This window comes from Lactuca serriola, chromosome 8, assembly GCF_051521515.1.
Source record: "Lactuca serriola cultivar US96UC23 chromosome 8, Lser_US96UC23_V15, whole genome shotgun sequence".
NCBI classification, from domain to species: domain Eukaryota; kingdom Viridiplantae; phylum Streptophyta; class Magnoliopsida; order Asterales; family Asteraceae; genus Lactuca; species Lactuca serriola.
In genome coordinates, this window is record NC_136415.1 from 19,366,793 (window position 1) to 19,378,524 (window position 11,732).

The window sequence follows — 11,732 nt, forward strand, 5'->3', positions numbered from 1 at the left end:
AACTGCCAGACACTCCTGCAAATTCAAAAGGAAGATGGCATAGGTAAGGAGTATCCTTTGGGAGCTGCTCTTGAGGCCATCAAAAATACTTTGATTCAAGGAAATACAAAACTCTTATTGGTAGATCATTTTGATTCCACTCTCATACATACATACCATGTGTATTATTAATTAGTTGATATTGATATTATACAACTGACATGATTATTGTGTAGGATTTCCGTGTTGTTCTTCATTAAGAGTTGGGATTCATATTTAAGCTAATAGACATGATCATTGGTTGGATACATGAAGGGTTTCAGAGCTTCTTATGACAACTTAATGATGAGTTACTTAAAAAAGAAGGTGCCCTTTATAGTAATGTAGTATTAGGTTATATAGTTAGGGAAAACCTCTTAATAACAATGTACAATCAGATCCCTTTAATATCAATGTATTACAATGTATTATATTTTTTGTATATGATATTTTATTTTTTATATATGGTATTTTATTTTCTATTATGAGACATGAAATGCAAATTTAATTTGAAAATCAGTAAATCTATAAATAATTTTAAAAAAAAAATTAAAATTACGATACGCAAAAATGTGTGTCGTCTTCATTTATGACATGGCCTTTCTTGACAGGGGCTTCCTTGATACGCATTGCGTGTCATAAACACGCGCGCCGTAAGGTTACGACACACAAATGCGTGTTGTCTTCCTTTATGACAGGGCCTTCCTTGATATGCATTGCGTGTCATAACCGCGCGTCGTTAATGCGCGTCATAAAAGCGCGTCGTAAAAGCGCGTCGTCTCTCTTTATGACAGGGTCTTCCTTAACACGCATTTGCGCGACATCTGAGCGTTTTACGACGCGCAATAAGCATCGTAAAAGGCTGTTTTTCTAGTAGTGCACCGTCGGTTTTCGCTACCTCCTGCTTCATTGCTTCCTCCTCTATCGATTCTTCAAGTCAGTAGTCGGATGGTTTTGAGCGAAAGCGATTGAGGGAATGCGGTGCACGATTGAAGGAAAGACGGTAAGCCGATGATTCTAAGGCTCAGCCGATCAATCCCCACGCAAAATCGAGGAGTCGTAGATGAAACCCAGAGCAAACACAGAAGAACCGACCCAAAATCAGTGGTGGTTAATCTCAAAATTGATACATAATAACGATTAGGATTTCTATTGTACAATATAATAGAATGGGGACGGCCGCTGGAGCGGTGAACACAAATCGATAGAAGATGGCGGTGAACAGAAATCAATATGCGCTTGAAAATCGATGTGTGTTTGAAACCTCTGGTATTGGAGTTAGCAAAACCACTCACACCAGGAGTTTTTAACTAAAATGAAGTTATTGAAAAAAACTATTTACCAAGTATAGTTCTAAAAATATTTACCAAAATAATGTTTTTTTTTTCATTTTACTTTTATTTTCTTATTATCTTTTTACTTTAAATATCTTTTTTTTACTATTTTTTAATTTTATTTTTAATATCAGCTTTTTACTAGTTTTATAAATCAGTCTTTTTTTTTTAAGAGTAGATGAGTATAATGAATATACAAAAATGAATATTTATATATATGACTACATGTGAAATCAAAGCGTAATATATCTAACACCACTAATATTTTTGTGCTATTATTTCTATAACGTATATATAAAACTTTAAGATGGAAACACTAAGCCATAAAAAGATTTGAAAAACCATTAGGTTTATAATAGAAAATAATCATAAAAATTCGGTATAACTAATCTAGGAGATTTTTACTAAAATGGGGTTATTGAAAAAACTATTTACAAATCTAATATAGTTCTAAAAATATTGGGTTAATATTATAAAAAACCCTAAATTTTTAACGTGTAATTGGAAAAAGCCCTGTTATTTTTTTTATTATTGTTGTGGCCACAACTTTCTCGCAGAATTATCACTCTAGCCCACTTAACGAGTTTCATGGTTAAGTTGGTTAACTGTTTTGCAAAATTAGTCCTAAAAATTTCAAATGTAGTCCCTAAGGTTTGAAAAAAATTACACCACATGGTTTTTTAACTTTATTTTTCGTTTTTTTATACTTTATTTATTTTCGGTTTTTTATAAATATATTTACATTTTTTATTTTCTTATATATATATATATATATATATATATATATATATATATATATATATATATATATATATATACTTTATTTATTTTCATTTTTTAACTTTATTTTTCAACAATTTTTTTTTAAACTTTTTTACCTTTTGTTTTCTATTTTTTTAGTGTATATATAGAGTATATTAGAGTTTTTTTTAGGTTTTTTCATATTTGTTTTCGTATTATATTTTATTTTTTTCACCTTTTTATTTTTTTGTTTTCATTTTTCTATTTTTTGTTATTTATGGTTTTTCTAATATTTTTTCTAAGGTTTTTTCATATTACGAATTTTGTTTTCTATTTTTTTTTCCTATTTTAGTTATTTATGGTTTTTCTAATGTTTTTATTTACTTTGATTCAAGTAAACGAACTTGAATTCAATATAAATTATTATAACAGGGTTTTTTTTTTTATAAAGATCAATTATTATTATTTATTTTTGTTTTTTTAGTCTATTATCAAATTGAAAAATATTATCTTGAATTTAATCTATTGATATCACATATAGAAATATGATTTAATTTGCAAGTTATGTAACACATTGAAACACTAATTCTTAGTAAACAAACTATTTTTTTTTTTAATTTTCATTTTTTTTGTAACATAAATATAATAGCACTAAAGAAAAAAAAATAAGTTGGACCGAAATTACAAATATAAAATAACTACTTTATTTACTTGAATAAAAACAAAAAACCAATTACAAAACTATAATTATCAAAATTGTAATATACTCTAATATATTAATACATTTTATATTTTTTGAAAAATGTCAATAAAAAGATAAAAATACAAAAAACAAAAAAAACAAATAATTGGAAAATAAATAAGAAAAAAAATAAAAAGATGAAAAAAAATAAAATATAATACGAAAAAAAATATGAAAAAACCTAAAAAAAACTCTAATATACTCTATATATACACTAAAAAATAGAAAACAAATGGTAAAAAGGTTTTAAAAAATTGTTGAAAAATAAACTTAAAAGATGAAAATAAGTAATATATATATATATATATAAAGAAAATAAAAAATGTACATATATTTATAAAAAACCGAAAATAAATAAAGTATACAAAAAACGAAAAATAAAGTTAAAAAACCATGTGATGTCATTGTTTTCAAACCTCTGGGACTAAATTTGAACTTTTTAGGACTAATTTTGCAAAAAAGTAAACCAACTTAACCATGAAACTCGTTAAGTGGGTTAGAGTGATAATTCTGCGAGAAAGTTGTGGCCACAGCAATAATAAAAAAAAATATCAGGGTTTTTTCCAATTACGCATTAAAAATTTAAGGCTTTTATAATTTTAACCCAAAAATATTTACCAAAATAGTATTTTTCTTCATTTTACTTCTATTTTCTTATTATATTTTTACTTTAAATATCTTTTTTTTACTATCTTTTTAATTTTATTTTTAATATCAGTTTTTTTCTTGTTTTAAAAATCTGTTTTTTTATAGGTGTAGATAAATATAACGAATATACAAAAATGAATATATATATATATATATATATATATATATATATATATATATATATATATATATATATATGACTACATGTCTATTAAAAAATATATTTGTCGCAAACATATTTTGTCGTGCTCATGCAAATGGCAATATGTAGACCTGACAAACGTGTCGTGTCGTGTCAAGACATTAAACGGGTTGACAGGACTTGACCCTAATCCGACCCGTTTAATTATCGTGTCGTGCCGTGTCAACCTGTTTATTTTCGTGTCGGTTTTGTGTCGGGTTTCGGGTTAAGGTTTTGACCTTATAAATATGTTGTGTCATGTCGAGTTGAAATATTTTAAGGGTTGGAAAGTAAGAGTTGTGGAGGCAAGAAGGAAAAAGTGAAATACTGAAGTTATGAGATAGAATGACAAAATTTATAGTAAGTTTAGAAGGAAAAATGAAAATAGTTAAAGTTGGAGAGCAAAGTGGATAGATCATGAGGATGACTAAAATTAAGTAAGTTTGAAAATTTGAATATTACTTGTAATTATTGAGTTTGGCCCACTACAAGTCTATAACATATAATATATTTATAAAAAATATGAAACTTATAATAATTAATATATAATTAAATGAGTCATTTTCGAGTTGAAAGTCTTGACCCTAACCCTACCCGTTTAATTATCGTGTCGTATCGTATTATCCCGTTTACATAAACGTGTCGAAATCTCTGACCCTAACCCGCTAATTTCGTGTCGGGTTTTTGTATCGAGTCATTTTTTACGAGGTTTAACAATATGTAAATTTAAAATACAATTTATAGTTACTCTGCGTTGGAACCACCCAGTCCGCCCTTCGCGTGGCTTTTCCAGTCTCGTGGTGAGCAGAAATCGATTTCCTCGCATGGATCTTGACAACTTTTCGACCTTTCCAATGTTTTAAATACATTATCTTGTTGGCTCGCCTTCAATTTATACCACTTGTTTCATACTCATTAATCACTACACTATATATATATATATATATATATATATATATATATATATATATATATATATATATATATATATATATATATATATATATATAAACAAATCCCATTATTTCTAAAAATAGATTGAATAAAATAATAATATTTTTTTAAGACGTCCAAATCATTAAGCTAATTGTACAACTAATCACTAATAAAATAATATTAAAATTTAAACAAACTCCTATAAATTTTCTCTTACAAGGTTTTGATCAGATCTTTTTTCATCCAAATAAATACTCAACACCCTATAATTTGGTCATTTCATTAAAAAAATTTTATTTTTAATATGACATGTTTGTTAAAACAAACTAATGATTGAATTGAAAATAATCATTCTCCATCGAAAAGAAATTAATTGTCGAAACAAACTATTTGTCGCCCACCGCTTTGCGCGGGTAAACGGCTAGTATATATATATATATATATATATATATATATATATATATATATATATATTAATTGTCGATCCTTAGCTAAAGTAAACTGCTAAGGATTTGACAGTTTTGGTCGAATGGGATTGCAGTTGTGTCTGCTTTCTTTTACGGGCATTTTTTGCCGTTTTGTAGGTCCACCGCAGACCCATTTCTTTCTTCGAATTACAATTTGCTCCTTCTAATTCATTTATTCGTGTTTCTGGAAACTGTGTATTCCACCACCGCCAAGCTTCTGACACAACAGATACGTGGCTTCTTCTCTTTTCTCTTCTTCTCTTCTGCATATCCTTGCTTACTCACCCTCAATTGTATCTCTTCCCACCGCCATTGTTTCGTAGAGCTTCCACCGCTTCATTTTCCTTCTGCGTCCCTTCAATGCGATTCTTACCCTTTTCATTTTAATTCTGTAAATCATCCGTCAATGTGCTCCACCGCCTGGCTACATAACCAATTGTTTTGGGCCAACCCGCTTTTATATGCCCATTTTTTTTCTGTATCTAACCTAATCGGAAGGACTTCCAAGTTCCATCGTTTCTATTCTTCCCTCTCCCTACTGTAGAAAATCGACCGACGCTTCCATCTCACATACCAAACCCCTCTGCCTCTAAATTCCTCTCATACTCGAATTCCCCTACGTTTGGAGAGCACGGTGATTTCAGGGAAACGATCAGACCCTACTGTTCTCACTTATGCTTCTCCTCGACCGCCATCGAAGGACCAGTGCACCACCGCTCTTTCTTTGCCCTCACACCGCATCGACAACAATACAAACGTCGGAAGGTGCTGATTCATATGTCTAATTGTGGTCTTTTACGGTTTATCCACGTCGTTTTAGATAAAATATCCTCAATAGAGAAACGACTTTAAGGTGATTTACTGATTTCATATTCGAAGGTACATATGGTTGTGTTCGTAAGCTTTCACAAACATATGAACATAACCACATGTGCCTTCTCGCTTTTACCTTTTCAGCTGGATTTCTTGATTTCCAAAGATGTTATATTCCAGCTACGGACTGTCGGTCGTCTCGTCCTGATGGATATAAATTTTGAACGATAGTTGACTATTTTACCCTTTTAACAGGGCAGAAGAGAGCTTACACAATCTTAGTTTATGATCAAGTCTTCTTTTATATCTCATTTAATTTAATTTGACTTAATGAATTTTGAATGGATCATGTTAGTTCTATCTCCATGGATCTGTGCTTTTGAGACCAATAATCCAATTTTAATGTTAGATTTTATTTCACTAATTTTTGTTGATAAAACTCAACTCTTAAATGAGTAAAGCCTAAATGGAAAGCATTATGTAAAAAAGGAGACCAGATGGATTGGAATTAGGACAGGAGTAGCTGCAACAACTGAAATGATCACTATTGCTCTATGTTGCACGAATTATAAAAAGGTCAACTCTATTATCAATATTCAACAAAGGTATTCATACTTTTATTATCAACTCTCCTATCTTTTAATATTTCTTATTAAAGTATTGATATTAAACTTCTCCATATTTTCCTATAATATTTGACTGTTGGCACCAGGATGGTGATGTGGGTCCCATGCCTGGTACAACCAACATTGAAAACCTGAACCAGAACAAGGATTTGGCTGGCCTTTAATGGATCAGAGAGGCTATTGGTGTTTGTGCTGGTATATGCCCCTTCAATTTCCCAGCAATGATTCCTTTGTGGGTATGATTATGATTCTCATTTCCCAATTTACCCTTACTCTGTTTCACCATGAATAAACAAAAAGAAGAACAAGTTATCTTCATTCTTGATTTTTGATTAATAAGCAGTTTTTCTTAACTGTTCTAGATTTGCAGGCAGGAAGTTTGTAACAAATTTCTTTTTATTATTTTTTTAATAGTGATTTCCAATAACAGTTGCAGTAAGACAGACTAATTTCTGCTTGATTTCATTGATTTTATATGTACTTTTGAGAAATCTGATTACATCTTATATAATTTAATAGCTTTTGACCATTTTACAATTTTGTAGTTATATAATTTAAAGCAATGTATTTTATAAAAATTAGCTTTTATGCCTTTTTAAAATGGCAAACATATTTGTGATGTGCAGGTTTGAAAGAATTTGAAGGGGGTGAGTGAGAATGACTGAATGACCTATTGCTCAGATGACACAAAATTACGATTGGTGCAATCAAACAACCCAAAAAGGTATCTGTTTTAAACTTTTTTTTTTCTGAAGAACACGAGGGATGCTTCATTTTTATATTTTTAGTGTTTTGTGAAGGGTTTCATTGACATGTTTGGATTCGTTTATAGGCAAGAGCTTAATATTGTGTTAAAAGCTTACTAGCATTCTCTTTTTCAAAGTTTTAATGTAGTTGACAAACATATAAAGGACGTGATGTTTATATTAATAACATTCAATTTCTTACAGTTTTAGTACAATATTGCCCTAAACATTGTTTTTTTATTAATAAAACTCATTTTTTTTTATAGTTTTAGGACGATATTAAAAACATAAATTTTTGCATTTTTTTAGACCATATTGTCCCTGCACACTTTTTATATCGATAAAACCAATTTTTTCAGATTCAATACCACATTGAATGGAATTTGTCTACACTGATTCGTCCGATGGCACACTCACATACGGTGGCTACTCTGATCACATGGTTGCTGATGAGCACTTTGTGTTGCATTGGGCAGACAATTTGCCACTTGATTCCGGTGCTCCATTACTATGTGTTTTGATCACAAACAAGTAATATGATATGTGTTTCAGATTCAATTTTGTTATTTGGTTCTTTTTTAATTACAAATGTTCAATTCTATTATTTGGTTTTTTCTTTAGCTTATTTATGTTTGATTTTTTTTTTCAGGGGGGTAAATGGGAGCAGTAGATAACAAGGAAATAAATCTTCACCTGTGTGATCATCGGAATACACACCATGAACCATTATGTTTAGGTAAATTCCTTGACCCAATGATGTTTTTATTTCATAAAAGATTGAAATTTTCTGAATTTTTATTTTTCTAATTCATCTTTTGATATGACAACATTATAAGCAAACACAACTCGCACAAGTACACAACGCAAAAGTGCAGGTGACCCTTTACTCCTATTTATAAGAAGCATTATAATTGTCATTATATTGTGCATAAATATATAAACATAACTCATGTGTTTACTAAATGCTTTAATGTAGTGACTGAATTTTGTGGAAATATGGAGTTATGTAGGCTGACAAAGCACGTGGTGTTTTCAGACCCTTACAAAATTTCAGAATTTAACCATTGGACTTTACCTTATCTTGATTAGGTCTAAGTACCTTTTTACCCTCTTTATGTTGTATTATGTTTCCCATTTAGGCATTTACATATGTTGTATGAACTATGATATTGAATTTGTGCAGGTTCTGTGAAAAAACACAAGCACCATTAATACATGTTGATCTCCATATGGGTTCGGTCATGGTTACCCATGAGTCAAGTCAAGTCATTAACCCATAATTTGCATTCTATGGGCCAATGGAGTCTGACATTGTTGCTTTTATTGGAAATCTATTTTTAGCTTATTTTGCAAAAGATGGACATGTGGATCAAGGGAATGACCGGAAAGAATGTAGTTTTCATTTGATTTGTAATTATGCTTTTAAAAGATTTTTGGTTTTAAAGTGGTAAATATCGAGATTACCGACATATAAAAAATGGATAATGGATACAATAGCAGAAAGTTGGAATATTTTTTTATAAAAAGTTTACTTCTGTTTAGGACATACACAAAAAGGGGCCTGGTGAGGCATACCTTCCGAAAATTTGTAATGATTTGGGGTTTTGCTAGCTTGTCAAACAGAGATTTGTTCCATGAATCCCTTGGATTTGCTTCTGCCATAATGATAATGTAATGTAATGTTTGCGTTGTTTGACTGTTTGTGAAATGTGTAAATTACGCTTTTTTTTTTGTAGGCGAATTGTTGGGGTGGCTCATATGGAGGATTTTCAGTCAATTAGTGATCTTGAGAAAAGATTAGATTGTTACCGAAAATAGCAACGTATCGTCCATGATATCATTGTATTTTCATTTGTTCGAACCTAACACAAGCTGCTAATGATTGCAACATCTATTTGTACTTTACTTTGTTTTTAAGCATCGTACTTTCAGAAGCAACCAATTATAGCGTCCTATTTTCATGATCCACCAAAAAAAATCCGACCCGTGCATCGCACGGGCTTCTTCACTAGTTATCAGGAAAAAAAGATCCAGATCAATTTGAAAATGGACCAAAATCATCAAGAAATCCACACTAGAAATGTTCTTCAACCTCATGTACTAATCTTTCCCATACAATTCCAAGGACCTGTTAACTGCGCTCTCAAGTTAGCCGAACTCCTTTGTCTTTCCGGCATCCATGTCACCTTCCTCAACACCGATCACATTCACCGCCCACTCCTCCGCCACAGCGACGTCTTATCCCGTTTCAACCGTTACCCAAACTTCAAATTTGAGACGGTCCCTGATGGACTCGAGGATGAAAACCCGGTCACCGGAGACCGGTTTGAGGAAGTTATGGCAGCTATAGATGCTGTGACTAAACCACTTTTCCGGGAGATGATGATTTCCGGTAGCCTGAGTAGGAGATCGGAGCATCCAGTGACAATGATGATACCCGATGAGGTGTATAGTTTTGCTGTGGAAGTAGCGGTAGAGACGTCGATTCCTCTGTTTTTCTTTGCAACCCTTAGTCCATCCTGCTTGTGGACTTCTCATTTCAATCTTGCTGCTCTTATTGAAGCTGGCCATATTCCGGTTAAAGGTATCATACTTTTTTTGAACTGAAAGTAAAGACGTAATAGAAATGTAGAATAACGTCTTTTATTCATTTTCTTGTTTTTCATCAGAGAACGATTTAGATGAACTAGTAAAACATGTCCCTGGAATGGAACATATTCTCCAAAAACGGGTTCTTGCTGCTTTTTGTCGTATTAATGACATATCAGACCCTGAAATTCAACGAACATTAAAAGAAGCTCAAACCCTTCCTCGAGCTCAAGGTCTCATACTCAATATATTCGATGACTTGGATTCTCTTGTACTTCCATACATACGAAAGCTTTGTCCAAATATATACACCATAGGCCCATTACACGCTCTCCATAAAGCTCAACTCATGCCATCGGAATCCTCAGAAACCACTTTATCAAACAATGTTTGGAAGGAAGATAGAACTTGCCTCTCATGGCTCGACAAACACCCACCAAAAACTATTGTTTACATCAGTATCGGGAGTCTTTCAACCATGAGTGTTGACCAAATGCTCGAAATATGGCATGGTTTGGTTAATAGTCGGAAACCCTTTTTATGGGTGAGACGTCCAGGGTCAATCACAGGTGGGTACGACGAGTCTCAAGTTGAAAGTCAGCTACTGGAGGTTACGAAAGAAATGGGGTGTATTGTAGATTGGGCACCACAAGAAGAGGTCCTCGCACATTGTGCTGTTGGTGGGTTTTTAACGAGTCAAGAAGAGAACAAGAAATCCCTCACAGTGCTACTGAGACGAAGCTGAGAAGGATCGACTCTATTTGTCCGTTCCCTACTTAGGGTTTATCGGTGATGAAATCCGACCCCTAGAGAGTTATTTCAGACAAATAGATTAATCAACGAAAGTTACGCATGCATCCAACACAACACAAAAAGAGAAAGAACCTGCAAGAATCCAAAGAGAACTCACAGTACCAGGATCTAAAAAAACTAATTCGAAAATGATCAAACAACAGTTTATGTACAAGATCTAGATGTTTCTTGAACTATACTCTAAATCAAAACAAAACTGTGAAGAAACAGAAAGGAGTTAGAAACAACCTTTTATGATGACGTTCTGGGAAGAATAAAATCCACGATGAACATCAAGAAGAAGAAAACGAAGCCTGAAGCTCTGATACCATGTCAAGAAAGTAAAAACACCAAACGATTCCCAACTTGAACAGTTTATTCACTATAAACCCGTTCGATCAAACATGTACTTACATTAGAAACCTCTCTACATATACACTCACACTCAAACGATTATATAAGCCTCTAACATTTTCTATACAAGAAACCCTAAAACGAGAGAAACCCTAATACGAGAGAAGAGAGAGTGAATACAGAGAAAAATATCTATCACGTCTGTTCAAATGAGATAATACAACACTTTAAATATCTCGGATACTTAGCTCCATGGAGCAGCCCATAAACCCGCGCATTAACCCGGAAACCTGCATAAGAGTTTCACAATACACCCAACACAAATACAAATATATACAATATACCTTTGAGAATTAATGTGAATTAATGTGAAGTTTGATACCAGTAGATATATTATTTCAACACTTGGGCTGGAATTTATGATGTTTATGATCCTAAATTATTGTGTCTCATTGATTGTAATCCTTTGAATTTAACCATTTATTGATTTGGAAAGTCCTTCATTTGATACACATATAAGCCTTTGTTGTCATTTGTTTCTTTTTGTTCATATCATATTGTTATGTATATGGCATAACGTTATATTGTATCTATTTTTTGAACTCACTAAGCGACGCCCGCTTATCCCTTTCAGTGTTTAACTATTTCAGGTGATAAGGATCCAGAGTAAACAGGCTTTGTTGGAGGACTTAGAGTAGTTGACACTACTACATTTTTACTTGGTATACATATATGTATATGGATT

At 31.9% G+C, this 11,732-nt stretch overlaps 1 pseudogene across 1 annotated transcript; it reads left to right on the forward strand.

The window, feature by feature from the left end:
* The first annotated feature begins 5,158 nt into the window (after positions 1 to 5,158).
* Positions 5,159 to 10,586, forward strand: LOC145066681 (7-deoxyloganetic acid glucosyltransferase pseudogene; annotated as a pseudogene). The gene is made up of 9 exons (XR_013688788.1): positions 5,159 to 6,485; positions 6,593 to 6,742; positions 7,133 to 7,230; positions 7,612 to 7,783; positions 7,902 to 7,988; positions 8,089 to 8,127; positions 8,229 to 8,341; positions 8,436 to 9,836; positions 9,922 to 10,586. The product of XR_013688788.1 is annotated as a 7-deoxyloganetic acid glucosyltransferase pseudogene (transcript).
* Positions 10,587 to 11,732: the final 1,146 nt, after the last annotated feature.